Below are 14,141 nucleotides of genomic sequence, written 5' to 3'. Positions count from 1 at the left end.
TGGGGACACGAAAATGAAGAGCTGACCAGTGTTGAGTGGATAGCCTGTAAAAAGCCTCGGCTTCGAATGTGAACAGACCACTGAAAACCAGTATTGCATTACTTCGACTTTCAGCAGTGGTGTAACGAAAGCCTGCGTGGAGTGCAGATTCAGATGAATTCCAGATTCCCAGTGAATGAATGGAACATCCTGTAGTGGAGATTACAATGATTTCTGAAGGCTGGGTTGTGTGCACAGGAAAATGAGGAGCAAAACAGGTTGAGTGGATAGCCAATTGAACAGCACGACTGCGAACATGAACAGGCCTCTGAAAACCAGCATTGTTTTACTTGGACATTCACAAGTGGTGTAAGATAAATCTGCAGGTAGTGGAGATTCAGTTGAATTCCAGATTCGCAGTGAATGAATGGAACATTCTGTACTGGAGATTGCAATGATTTCTCAAGTCTGGATGGTTTGGACATGAAAATGAAGAGCTGACCACAGTTGTGTGGATACCCAGTAAAAAGCAGGGCTTAGAGTGTGAACAGACCGCTGAAAACCAGCATTGTGTTACTTGGACATTCATAAGTGGTGTAATGAAAGCCTACCTGGAGTGCAGATTCAGATGAATTCCAGATTGGCAGTGAATGAATGGAACATTCTGTACTGGCGATTCCAATGATTTCTGAAGTCTGATATTGTGGAAAAGAAAATGAAAGGCTGACCAGGTTTGAGTGGATAGACAATTGAACAGCACACTGCGAGTGTGAAAAGGCGGCTGAAAACCAGCATTGGATTACTTGGTCACTCACCAGTGCTGTAATGAAAACCTGCCTGGAGCGGAGAGTCAGATGAATTGCAGAATCGCAGTGAATGAATGGAACAGTCTGTAGTGGAGAGCCCAATGATTTCTGAAGGCTGGTTTGTGTGGAGAGGAAAATGAAGAGCTGACCAATATTGAGTGGATAGCCCATTGAACAGCACTTCTGCGAGTTGAACATGCCTCTGAAAACCAGTATTGAGTTACTTGGACATTCACCAGTGGCGTAACGAAAACCTGCCAGGAGTGGAGGTTCAGAGGAATTCCAGATTCGCAGTGAATGAATGGAACATTCTCTAGTGGTGATTCCAATGATTTCTGAAGGCTGGGTTTTGTGGACACGAAAATGTAGAGCTGAACAGGGTGGAGTGGATAGCCAAATGAACAGCACGTCTCTTAGTATGAACAGGCCACTGAAAACCAGCATTGGCTTACTTGGACATTCACAAGTGGTGTAACGATAACCCGCCGGGAGTTGAGAGTCAGATGAATTTAAGATTCGCAGTGAATGAACGGAACATTCTGTGGAGGAGATACCAATTATTTCTGAAGGTTGGGTTATGAGGACAGGAAAATGTAGAGCTGAATAGGGTTGGGTGGATAGCAAATTGAACAGCACGGCTGAGTGTGTTAGCAGGCGGCTTAAAACCAGCATTGTCTTCCTTGGACATTTACCAGTGGTGTCACGAAAACCTTCCAGGAGTGGAGACTCTGATGAATTCCAGATTCGCGTGATTGAATGGAACATTCTGTAGTGGTGATTGCCAACATTTAGGAATCTGGATAGTCTGGACAGGATATTGAAGAGCTGACCGATATTGAGTGGATAGCCAATGAACAGCACGGTTTCGAGTGTGAACAGACCACTAAGAAGCAGCATTGCATTACTTGGACATTCATCAGTGGTGTAACGAAAGCCTTCCTGGAATGCAGATTCAGAGTATTTCCAGATTCACAGTGAATGAATGGAAATTTCTGTAGTAGAGATTCCAATGATTTCTGAACGCTGGGTTGTGTGGACAGGAAAATGAAGAGCTGACTAGGTTTGACTGGATTGCCAATTGAACAGCAAGGCTGTGAGTGTGAACAGCCGCTGAAAACCAGCATTGGATTACCTGGTCATTCACCAGTGTTGTTAGGAAAATCTGCCTGGTGTGGAGAGTCAGAGGAATTCCAGATTCGCAGGGAACGAATGGAACACTCTGAAGTGGAGATAAGAATGATTTCTGAAGGCTCGGTGTGTGGAAGGAAAATCAAGAGCTAACCAGCGTTCACTGGATAGCCAATTGAACAGCACGGCTGCGAGTGTTAACACGCAGCTGAAACCAGCCTTGGGTTGCTTGGACATTCACCAGTGGTGAAACGAAAACCTGCTGGGAGTGGAGAACAAGATGAATTCAAGATTCGCCTGAATGAATGAAACATTCTGTAGTGTAGATTGCAATGGTTTCTGAGGTTTGTATTGTCTGAACTGGAAAAAGAAGAACTCACCAGTGTTGAGTCGCTAGACCGTGAACAGCACGGGTTCGAGTGTGAATAGACCGCTGAAAACCATCATTGCGTTACTTGAACATTCAGCAGTGGTGCAATGAAAACCTGCCGGGAGTGGAGATTCAGATGAATTCCAGATTCGCAGTGAATGAATGGAACATTCTCTAGTGGTGATTCCAATGATTTCTGAAGGCTGGGTTTTGTGGACACGAAAATGTAGAGCTGAACAGGGTGGAATGGATAGCCAAATGAACAGCACGTCTCGTAGTAAGAACAGGCCACTGAAAACCAGCTTTGGCTTAATTGGACATTCACAAGTGGTGTAACGAAAACCTGACGGGAGTTGAGAATTAGATGAATTTCAGATTTGCCGTCAATGAATGGAACATTCTGTGGAGGAGATACCAATTGTTTCTGAAGTTTGGGTTATGTGGACAGGAAAATGGAGCTGAAGAGGGTTGAGTGGATAGCAAATTGAACAGCACGGCTGAGAGTATGAGCAGGCCACTTAAAACCAGCATTGGCTTACTTGGATATTTACCAGTGGTGTCACGAAAACCTGCCGGGAGTGGAGATTCAGATGAATTCCAGATTCGCTGTGAATGAATGGAACATTCTGTAGTGGAGATAACAATGATTTCTCCAGTCTCTGTGGTGTGGACAGGAAAATGTAGAGCTGGCCAGGGTTGAGTGGATAGCCAATTGAACAGCACCACTGCGCTTGTGAAGAAAACACTTAAAACATTGGGTTACTTGGACATTCAACAGTGGTGTAACGAAAACCTGCCGGGAGTGGAGGTTCAGAGGAATTCCAGATTCGCAGTGAATGAATGGAACATTCTCTAGTGGAGATTCCAACGATTTCTGAAGGCTGGGTCGTGTGGAAGGAAAATCAAGAACTAATCAGGATTTAGTGGAAAGCCAATTGTATAGCATGGCTGCGAGTGTGAACATGCAGCTGAAAACCAGCATTGGGTTACTTGGACATTCATCAGTGGTGTAAGGAAAACCTGCATGGAGTGGAGAGTCAGTTGAATTCCACATTCGCAGTGAATGAATGGAACATTCTGTAGAGGAGATTCCAATGATTTCTGAAGCCTGTGTTGTGTGGACAGGAAAATGAAGAGCTGACCAGGCTTGAATCGATAGCCAAGTAAACAGCAGGGCTGCGAATATGAACAGGCCGCTGAAAACCAGCATTGGGTTACTTGGACATTCAACAGTGGTGTAATGAAAACCTGCGTGGAGTTGAGAGTCAGATGAATTCCAGATTCGCAGTGAATGAATGGAACATTCTGTAGTGGAGATAACAAAGATTTCTGAAGGCTGGTAGTGTGGTGGGACAATGAAGAGCTGAACAGGGTGGAGTGAATTGTCAATTAAACAGCACGGCTGCGAGTATGAACAGGCCTCTGAAAACCAGCATTGGCTTACTTGGACATTCACAAGTGGTGTAATGTTAACCAGGCGGGAGTGGAGAATCAGATAAACTCCAGACTCGCAGTGAATGAATGGAACATTCTGTAGTGGAGATTGCAATGATTTCTGAAATCTGGATTGTGGGGACACGAAAATGAAGAGCTGACCAGTGTTGAGTGGATAGCCTGTAAAAAGCCTCGGCTTCGAATGTGAACAGACCACTGAAAACCAGTATTGCATTACTTCGACTTTCAGCAGTGGTGTAACGAAAGCCTGCGTGGAGTGCAGATTCAGATGAATTCCAGATTCCCAGTGAATGAATGGAACATCCTGTAGTGGAGATTACAATGATTTCTGAAGGCTGGGTTGTGTGCACAGGAAAATGAGGAGCAAAACAGGTTGAGTGGATAGCCAATTGAACAGCACGACTGCGAACATGAACAGGCCTCTGAAAACCAGCATTGTTTTACTTGGACATTCACAAGTGGTGTAAGATAAATCTGCAGGTAGTGGAGATTCAGTTGAATTCCAGATTCGCAGTGAATGAATGGAACATTCTGTACTGGAGATTGCAATGATTTCTCAAGTCTGGATTGTTTGGACATGAAAATGAAGAGCTGACCACAGTTGTGTGGATACCCAGTAAAAAGCAGGGCTTAGAGTGTGAACAGACCGCTGAAAACCAGCATTGTGTTACTTGGACATTCATAAGTGGTGTAATGAAAGCCTACCTGGAGTGCAGATTCAGATGAATTCCAGATTGGCAGTGAATGAATGGAACATTCTGTACTGGCGATTCCAATGATTTCTGAAGTCTGATATTGTGGAAAAGAAAATGAAAGGCTGACCAGGTTTGAGTGGATAGACAATTGAACAGCACACTGCGAGTGTGAAAAGGCGGCTGAAAACCAGCATTGGATTACTTGGTCATTCACCAGTGCTGTAATGAAAACCTGCCTGGAGCGGAGAGTCAGATGAATTGCAGAATCGCAGTGAATGAATGGAACAGTCTGTAGTGGAGAGCCCAATGATTTCTGAAGGCTGGTTTGTGTGGAGAGGAAAATGAAGAGCTGACCAATATTGAGTGGATAGCCCATTGAACAGCACTTCTGCGAGTTGAACATGCCTCTGAAAACCAGTATTGAGTTACTTGGACATTCACCAGTGGCGTAACGAAAACCTGCCAGGAGTGGAGGTTCATAGGAATTCCAGATTCGCAGTGAATGAATGGAACATTCTCTAGTGGTGATTCCAATGATTTCTGAAGGCTGGGTTTTGTGGACACGAGAATGTAGAGCTGAACAGGGTGGAGTGGATAGCCAAATGAACAGCACGTCTCTTAGTATGAACAGGCCACTGAAAACCAGCATTGGCTTACTTGGACATTCACAAGTGGTGTAACGATAACCCGCCGGGAGTTGAGAGTCAGATGAATTTAAGATTCGCAGTGAATGAACGGAACATTCTGTGGAGGAGATACCAATTATTTCTGAAGGTTGGGTTATGAGGACAGGAAAATGTAGAGCTGAATAGGGTTGGGTGGATAGCAAATTGAACAGCACGGCTGAGTGTGTTAGCAGGCGGCTTAAAACCAGCATTGTCTTCCTTGGACATTTACCAGTGGTGTCACGAAAACCTGCTGGGAGTGGAGAACAAGATGAATTCAAGATTCGCCTGAATGAATGAAACATTCTGTAGTGTAGATTGCAATGGTTTCTGAGGTTTGTATTGTCTGAACTGGAAAAAGAAGAACTCACCAGTGTTGAGTCGCTAGACCGTGAACAGCACGGGTTCGAGTGTGAATAGACCGCTGAAAACCATCATTGCGTTACTTGAACATTCAGCAGTGGTGCAATGAAAACCTGCCGGGAGTGGAGATTCAGATGAATTCCAGATTCGCAGTGAATGAATGGAACATTCTCTAGTGGTGATTCCAATGATTTCTGAAGGCTGGGTTTTGTGGACACGAAAATGTAGAGCTGAACAGGGTGGAATGGATAGCCAAATGAACAGCACGTCTCCTAGTAAGAACAGGCCACTGAAAACCAGCTTTGGCTGAATTGGACATTCACAAGTGGTGTAACGAAAACCTGACGGGAGTTGAGAATTAGATGAATTTCAGATTTGCCGTCAATGAATGGAACATTCTGTGGAGGAGATACCAATTGTTTCTGAAGTTTGGGTTATGTGGACAGGAAAATGGAGCTGAAGAGGGTTGAGTGGATAGCAAATTGAACAGCACGGCTGAGAGTATGAGCAGGCCACTTAAAACCAGCATTGGCTTACTTGGATATTTACCAGTGGTGTCACGAAAACCTGCCGGGAGTGGAGATTCAGATGAATTCCAGATTCGCTGTGAATGAATGGAACATTCTGTAGTGGAGATAACAATGATTTCTCCAGTCTCTGTGGTGTGGACAGGAAAATGTAGAGCTGGCCAGGGTTGAGTGGATAGCCAATTGAACAGCACCACTGCGCTTGTGAAGAAAACACTTAAAACATTGGGTTACTTGGACATTCAACAGTGGTGTAACGAAAACCTGCCGGGAGTGGAGGTTCAGAGGAATTCCAGATTCGCAGTGAATGAATGGAACATTCTCTAGTGGAGATTCCAACGATTTCTGAAGGCTGGGTCGTGTGGAAGGAAAATCAAGAACTAATCAGGATTTAGTGGAAAGCCAATTGTATAGCATGGCTGCGAGTGTGAACATGCAGCTGAAAACCAGCATTGGGTTACTTGGACATTCATCAGTGGTGTAAGGAAAACCTGCATGGAGTGGAGAGTCAGTTGAATTCCACATTCGCAGTGAATGAATGGAACATTCTGTAGAGGAGATTCCAATGATTTCTGAAGCCTGTGTTGTGTGGACAGGAAAATGAAGAGCTGACCAGGCTTGAATCGATAGCCAAGTAAACAGCAGGGCTGCGAATATGAACAGGCCGCTGAAAACCAGCATTGGGTTACTTGGACATTCAACAGTGGTGTAATGAAAACCTGCGTGGAGTTGAGAGTCAGATGAATTCCAGATTCGCAGTGAATGAATGGAACATTCTGTAGTGGAGATAACAAAGATTTCTGAAGGCTGGTAGTGTGGTGGGACAATGAAGAGCTGAACAGGGTGGAGTGAATTGTCAATTAAACAGCACGGCTGCGAGTATGAACAGGCCTCTGAAAACCAGCATTGGCTTACTTGGACATTCACAAGTGGTGTAATGTTAACCAGGCGGGAGTGGAGAATCAGATAAACTCCAGACTCGCAGTGAATGAATGGAACATTCTGTAGTGGAGATTGCAATGATTTCTGAAATCTGGATTGTGGGGACACGAAAATGAAGAGCTGACCAGTGTTGAGTGGATAGCCTGTAAAAAGCCTCGGCTTCGAATGTGAACAGACCACTGAAAACCAGTATTGCATTACTTCGACTTTCAGCAGTGGTGTAACGAAAGCCTGCGTGGAGTGCAGATTCAGATGAATTCCAGATTCCCAGTGAATGAATGGAACATCCTGTAGTGGAGATTACAATGATTTCTGAAGGCTGGGTTGTGTGCACAGGAAAATGAGGAGCAAAACAGGTTGAGTGGATAGCCAATTGAACAGCACGACTGCGAACATGAACAGGCCTCTGAAAACCAGCATTGTTTTACTTGGACATTCACAAGTGGTGTAAGATAAATCTGCAGGTAGTGGAGATTCAGTTGAATTCCAGATTCGCAGTGAATGAATGGAACATTCTGTACTGGAGATTGCAATGATTTCTCAAGTCTGGATTGTTTGGACATGAAAATGAAGAGCTGACCACAGTTGTGTGGATACCCAGTAAAAAGCAGGGCTTAGAGTGTGAACAGACCGCTGAAAACCAGCATTGTGTTACTTGGACATTCATAAGTGGTGTAATGAAAGCCTACCTGGAGTGCAGATTCAGATGAATTCCAGATTGGCAGTGAATGAATGGAACATTCTGTACTGGCGATTCCAATGATTTCTGAAGTCTGATATTGTGGAAAAGAAAATGAAAGGCTGACCAGGTTTGAGTGGATAGACAATTGAACAGCACACTGCGAGTGTGAAAAGGCGGCTGAAAACCAGCATTGGATTACTTGGTCACTCACCAGTGCTGTAATGAAAACCTGCCTGGAGCGGAGAGTCAGATGAATTGCAGAATCGCAGTGAATGAATGGAACAGTCTGTAGTGGAGAGCCCAATGATTTCTGAAGGCTGGTTTGTGTGGAGAGGAAAATGAAGAGCTGACCAATATTGAGTGGATAGCCCATTGAACAGCACTTCTGCGAGTTGAACATGCCTCTGAAAACCAGTATTGAGTTACTTGGACATTCACCAGTGGCGTAACGAAAACCTGCCAGGAGTGGAGGTTCAGAGGAATTCCAGATTCGCAGTGAATGAATGGAACATTCTCTAGTGGTGATTCCAATGATTTCTGAAGGCTGGGTTTTGTGGACACGAAAATGTAGAGCTGAACAGGGTGGAGTGGATAGCCAAATGAACAGCACGTCTCTTAGTATGAACAGGCCACTGAAAACCAGCATTGGCTTACTTGGACATTCACAAGTGGTGTAACGATAACCCGCCGGGAGTTGAGAGTCAGATGAATTTAAGATTCGCAGTGAATGAACGGAACATTCTGTGGAGGAGATACCAATTATTTCTGAAGGTTGGGTTATGAGGACAGGAAAATGTAGAGCTGAATAGGGTTGGGTGGATAGCAAATTGAACAGCACGGCTGAGTGTGTTAGCAGGCGGCTTAAAACCAGCATTGTCTTCCTTGGACATTTACCAGTGGTGTCACGAAAACCTTCCAGGAGTGGAGACTCTGATGAATTCCAGATTCGCGTGATTGAATGGAACATTCTGTAGTGGTGATTGCCAACATTTAGGAATCTGGATAGTCTGGACAGGATATTGAAGAGCTGACCGATATTGAGTGGATAGCCAATGAACAGCACGGTTTCGAGTGTGAACAGACCACTAAGAAGCAGCATTGCATTACTTGGACATTCATCAGTGGTGTAACGAAAGCCTTCCTGGAATGCAGATTCAGAGTATTTCCAGATTCACAGTGAATGAATGGAAATTTCTGTAGTAGAGATTCCAATGATTTCTGAACGCTGGGTTGTGTGGACAGGAAAATGAAGAGCTGACTAGGTTTGACTGGATTGCCAATTGAACAGCAAGGCTGTGAGTGTGAACAGCCGCTGAAAACCAGCATTGGATTACCTGGTCATTCACCAGTGTTGTTAGGAAAATCTGCCTGGTGTGGAGAGTCAGAGGAATTCCAGATTCGCAGGGAACGAATGGAACACTCTGAAGTGGAGATAAGAATGATTTCTGAAGGCTCGGTGTGTGGAAGGAAAATCAAGAGCTAACCAGCGTTCACTGGATAGCCAATTGAACAGCACGGCTGCGAGTGTTAACACGCAGCTGAAACCAGCCTTGGGTTGCTTGGACATTCACCAGTGGTGAAACGAAAACCTGCTGGGAGTGGAGAACAAGATGAATTCAAGATTCGCCTGAATGAATGAAACATTCTGTAGTGTAGATTGCAATGGTTTCTGAGGTTTGTATTGTCTGAACTGGAAAAAGAAGAACTCACCAGTGTTGAGTCGCTAGACCGTGAACAGCACGGGTTCGAGTGTGAATAGACCGCTGAAAACCATCATTGCGTTACTTGAACATTCAGCAGTGGTGCAATGAAAACCTGCCGGGAGTGGAGATTCAGATGAATTCCAGATTCGCAGTGAATGAATGGAACATTCTCTAGTGGTGATTCCAATGATTTCTGAAGGCTGGGTTTTGTGGACACGAAAATGTAGAGCTGAACAGGGTGGAATGGATAGCCAAATGAACAGCACGTCTCGTAGTAAGAACAGGCCACTGAAAACCAGCTTTGGCTTAATTGGACATTCACAAGTGGTGTAACGAAAACCTGACGGGAGTTGAGAATTAGATGAATTTCAGATTTGCCGTCAATGAATGGAACATTCTGTGGAGGAGATACCAATTGTTTCTGAAGTTTGGGTTATGTGGACAGGAAAATGGAGCTGAAGAGGGTTGAGTGGATAGCAAATTGAACAGCACGGCTGAGAGTATGAGCAGGCCACTTAAAACCAGCATTGGCTTACTTGGATATTTACCAGTGGTGTCACGAAAACCTGCCGGGAGTGGAGATTCAGATGAATTCCAGATTCGCTGTGAATGAATGGAACATTCTGTAGTGGAGATAACAATGATTTCTCCAGTCTCTGTGGTGTGGACAGGAAAATGTAGAGCTGGCCAGGGTTGAGTGGATAGCCAATTGAACAGCACCACTGCGCTTGTGAAGAAAACACTTAAAACATTGGGTAACTTGGACATTCAACAGTGGTGTAACGAAAACCTGCCGGGAGTGGAGGTTCAGAGGAATTCCAGATTCGCAGTGAATGAATGGAACATTCTCTAGTGGAGATTCCAACGATTTCTGAAGGCTGGGTCGTGTGGAAGGAAAATCAAGAACTAATCAGGATTTAGTGGAAAGCCAATTGTATAGCATGGCTGCGAGTGTGAACATGCAGCTGAAAACCAGCATTGGGTTACTTGGACATTCATCAGTGGTGTAAGGAAAACCTGCATGGAGTGGAGAGTCAGTTGAATTCCACATTCGCAGTGAATGAATGGAACATTCTGTAGAGGAGATTCCAATGATTTCTGAAGCCTGTGTTGTGTGGACAGGAAAATGAAGAGCTGACCAGGCTTGAATCGATAGCCAAGTAAACAGCAGGGCTGCGAATATGAACAGGCCGCTGAAAACCAGCATTGGGTTACTTGGACATTCAACAGTGGTGTAATGAAAACCTGCGTGGAGTTGAGAGTCAGATGAATTCCAGATTCGCAGTGAATGAATGGAACATTCTGTAGTGGAGATAACAAAGATTTCTGAAGGCTGGTAGTGTGGTGGGACAATGAAGAGCTGAACAGGGTGGAGTGAATTGTCAATTAAACAGCACGGCTGCGAGTATGAACAGGCCTCTGAAAACCAGCATTGGCTTACTTGGACATTCACAAGTGGTGTAATGTTAACCAGGCGGGAGTGGAGAATCAGATAAACTCCAGACTCGCAGTGAATGAATGGAACATTCTGTAGTGGAGATTGCAATGATTTCTGAAATCTGGATTGTGGGGACACGAAAATGAAGAGCTGACCAGTGTTGAGTGGATAGCCTGTAAAAAGCCTCGGCTTCGAATGTGAACAGACCACTGAAAACCAGTATTGCATTACTTCGACTTTCAGCAGTGGTGTAACGAAAGCCTGCGTGGAGTGCAGATTCAGATGAATTCCAGATTCCCAGTGAATGAATGGAACATCCTGTAGTGGAGATTACAATGATTTCTGAAGGCTGGGTTGTGTGCACAGGAAAATGAGGAGCAAAACAGGTTGAGTGGATAGCCAATTGAACAGCACGACTGCGAACATGAACAGGCCTCTGAAAACCAGCATTGTTTTACTTGGACATTCACAAGTGGTGTAAGATAAATCTGCAGGTAGTGGAGATTCAGTTGAATTCCAGATTCGCAGTGAATGAATGGAACATTCTGTACTGGAGATTGCAATGATTTCTCAAGTCTGGATTGTTTGGACATGAAAATGAAGAGCTGACCACAGTTGTGTGGATACCCAGTAAAAAGCAGGGCTTAGAGTGTGAACAGACCGCTGAAAACCAGCATTGTGTTACTTGGACATTCATAAGTGGTGTAATGAAAGCCTACCTGGAGTGCAGATTCAGATGAATTCCAGATTGGCAGTGAATGAATGGAACATTCTGTACTGGCGATTCCAATGATTTCTGAAGTCTGATATTGTGGAAAAGAAAATGAAAGGCTGACCAGGTTTGAGTGGATAGAGAATTGAACAGCACACTGCGAGTGTGAAAAGGCGGCTGAAAACCAGCATTGGATTACTTGGTCATTCACCAGTGCTGTAATGAAAACCTGCCTGGAGCGGAGAGTCAGATGAATTGCAGAATCGCAGTGAATGAATGGAACAGTCTGTAGTGGAGAGCCCAATGATTTCTGAAGGCTGGTTTGTGTGGAGAGGAAAATGAAGAGCTGACCAATATTGAGTGGATAGCCCATTGAACAGCACTTCTGCGAGTTGAACATGCCTCTGAAAACCAGTATTGAGTTACTTGGACATTCACCAGTGGCGTAACGAAAACCTGCCAGGAGTGGAGGTTCAGAGGAATTCCAGATTCGCAGTGAATGAATGGAACATTCTCTAGTGGTGATTCCAATGATTTCTGAAGGCTGGGTTTTGTGGACACGAAAATGTAGAGCTGAACAGGGTGGAGTGGATAGCCAAATGAACAGCACGTCTCTTAGTATGAACAGGCCACTGAAAACCAGCATTGGCTTACTTGGACATTCACAAGTGGTGTAACGATAACCCGCCGGGAGTTGAGAGTCAGATGAATTTAAGATTCGCAGTGAATGAACGGAACATTCTGTGGAGGAGATACCAATTATTTCTGAAGGTTGGGTTATGAGGACAGGAAAATGTAGAGCTGAATAGGGTTGGGTGGATAGCAAATTGAACAGCACGGCTGAGTGTGTTAGCAGGCGGCTTAAAACCAGCATTGTCTTCCTTGGACATTTACCAGTGGTGTCACGAAAACCTTCCAGGAGTGGAGACTCTGATGAATTCCAGATTCGCGTGATTGAATGGAACATTCTGTAGTGGTGATTGCCAACATTTAGGAATCTGGATAGTCTGGACAGGATATTGAAGAGCTGACCGATATTGAGTGGATAGCCAATGAACAGCACGGTTTCGAGTGTGAACAGACCACTAAGAAGCAGCATTGCATTACTTGGACATTCATCAGTGGTGTAACGAAAGCCTTCCTGGAATGCAGATTCAGAGTATTTCCAGATTCACAGTGAATGAATGGAAATTTCTGTAGTAGAGATTCCAATGATTTCTGAACGCTGGGTTGTGTGGACAGGAAAATGAAGAGCTGACTAGGTTTGACTGGATTGCCAATTGAACAGCAAGGCTGTGAGTGTGAACAGCCGCTGAAAACCAGCATTGGATTACCTGGTCATTCACCAGTGTTGTTAGGAAAATCTGCCTGGTGTGGAGAGTCAGAGGAATTCCAGATTCGCAGGGAACGAATGGAACACTCTGAAGTGGAGATAAGAATGATTTCTGAAGGCTCGGTGTGTGGAAGGAAAATCAAGAGCTAACCAGCGTTCACTGGATAGCCAATTGAACAGCACGGCTGCGAGTGTTAACACGCAGCTGAAACCAGCCTTGGGTTGCTTGGACATTCACCAGTGGTGAAACGAAAACCTGCTGGGAGTGGAGAACAAGATGAATTCAAGATTCGCCTGAATGAATGAAACATTCTGTAGTGTAGATTGCAATGGTTTCTGAGGTTTGTATTGTCTGAACTGGAAAAAGAAGAACTCACCAGTGTTGAGTCGCTAGACCGTGAACAGCACGGGTTCGAGTGTGAATAGACCGCTGAAAACCATCATTGCGTTACTTGAACATTCAGCAGTGGTGCAATGAAAACCTGCCGGGAGTGGAGATTCAGATGAATTCCAGATTCGCAGTGAATGAATGGAACATTCTCTAGTGGTGATTCCAATGATTTCTGAAGGCTGGGTTTTGTGGACACGAAAATGTAGAGCTGAACAGGGTGGAATGGATAGCCAAATGAACAGCACGTCTCCTAGTAAGAACAGGCCACTGAAAACCAGCTTTGGCTTAATTGGACATTCACAAGTGGTGTAACGAAAACCTGACGGGAGTTGAGAATTAGATGAATTTCAGATTTGCCGTCAATGAATGGAACATTCTGTGGAGGAGATACCAATTGTTTCTGAAGTTTGGGTTATGTGGACAGGAAAATGGAGCTGAAGAGGGTTGAGTGGATAGCAAATTGAACAGCACGGCTGAGAGTATGAGCAGGCCACTTAAAACCAGCATTGGCTTACTTGGATATTTACCAGTGGTGTCACGAAAACCTGCCGGGAGTGGAGATTCAGATGAATTCCAGATTCGCTGTGAATGAATGGAACATTCTGTAGTGGAGATAACAATGATTTCTCCAGTCTCTGTGGTGTGGACAGGAAAATGTAGAGCTGGCCAGGGTTGAGTGGATAGCCAATTGAACAGCACCACTGCGCTTGTGAAGAAAACACTTAAAACATTGGGTTACTTGGACATTCAACAGTGGTGTAACGAAAACCTGCCGGGAGTGGAGGTTCAGAGGAATTCCAGATTCGCAGTGAATGAATGGAACATTCTCTAGTGGAGATTCCAACGATTTCTGAAGGCTGGGTCGTGTGGAAGGAAAATCAAGAACTAATCAGGATTTAGTGGAAAGCCAATTGTATAGCATGGCTGCGAGTGTGAACATGCAGCTGAAAAC

This window comes from Sorex fumeus, unplaced genomic scaffold (assembly GCF_029834395.1).
Source record: "Sorex fumeus unplaced genomic scaffold, SorFum_2.1 ptg000056l, whole genome shotgun sequence".
Lineage (NCBI taxonomy): Eukaryota > Metazoa > Chordata > Mammalia > Eulipotyphla > Soricidae > Sorex > Sorex fumeus.
Note: the sequence above shows the minus strand (reverse complement) of the source record.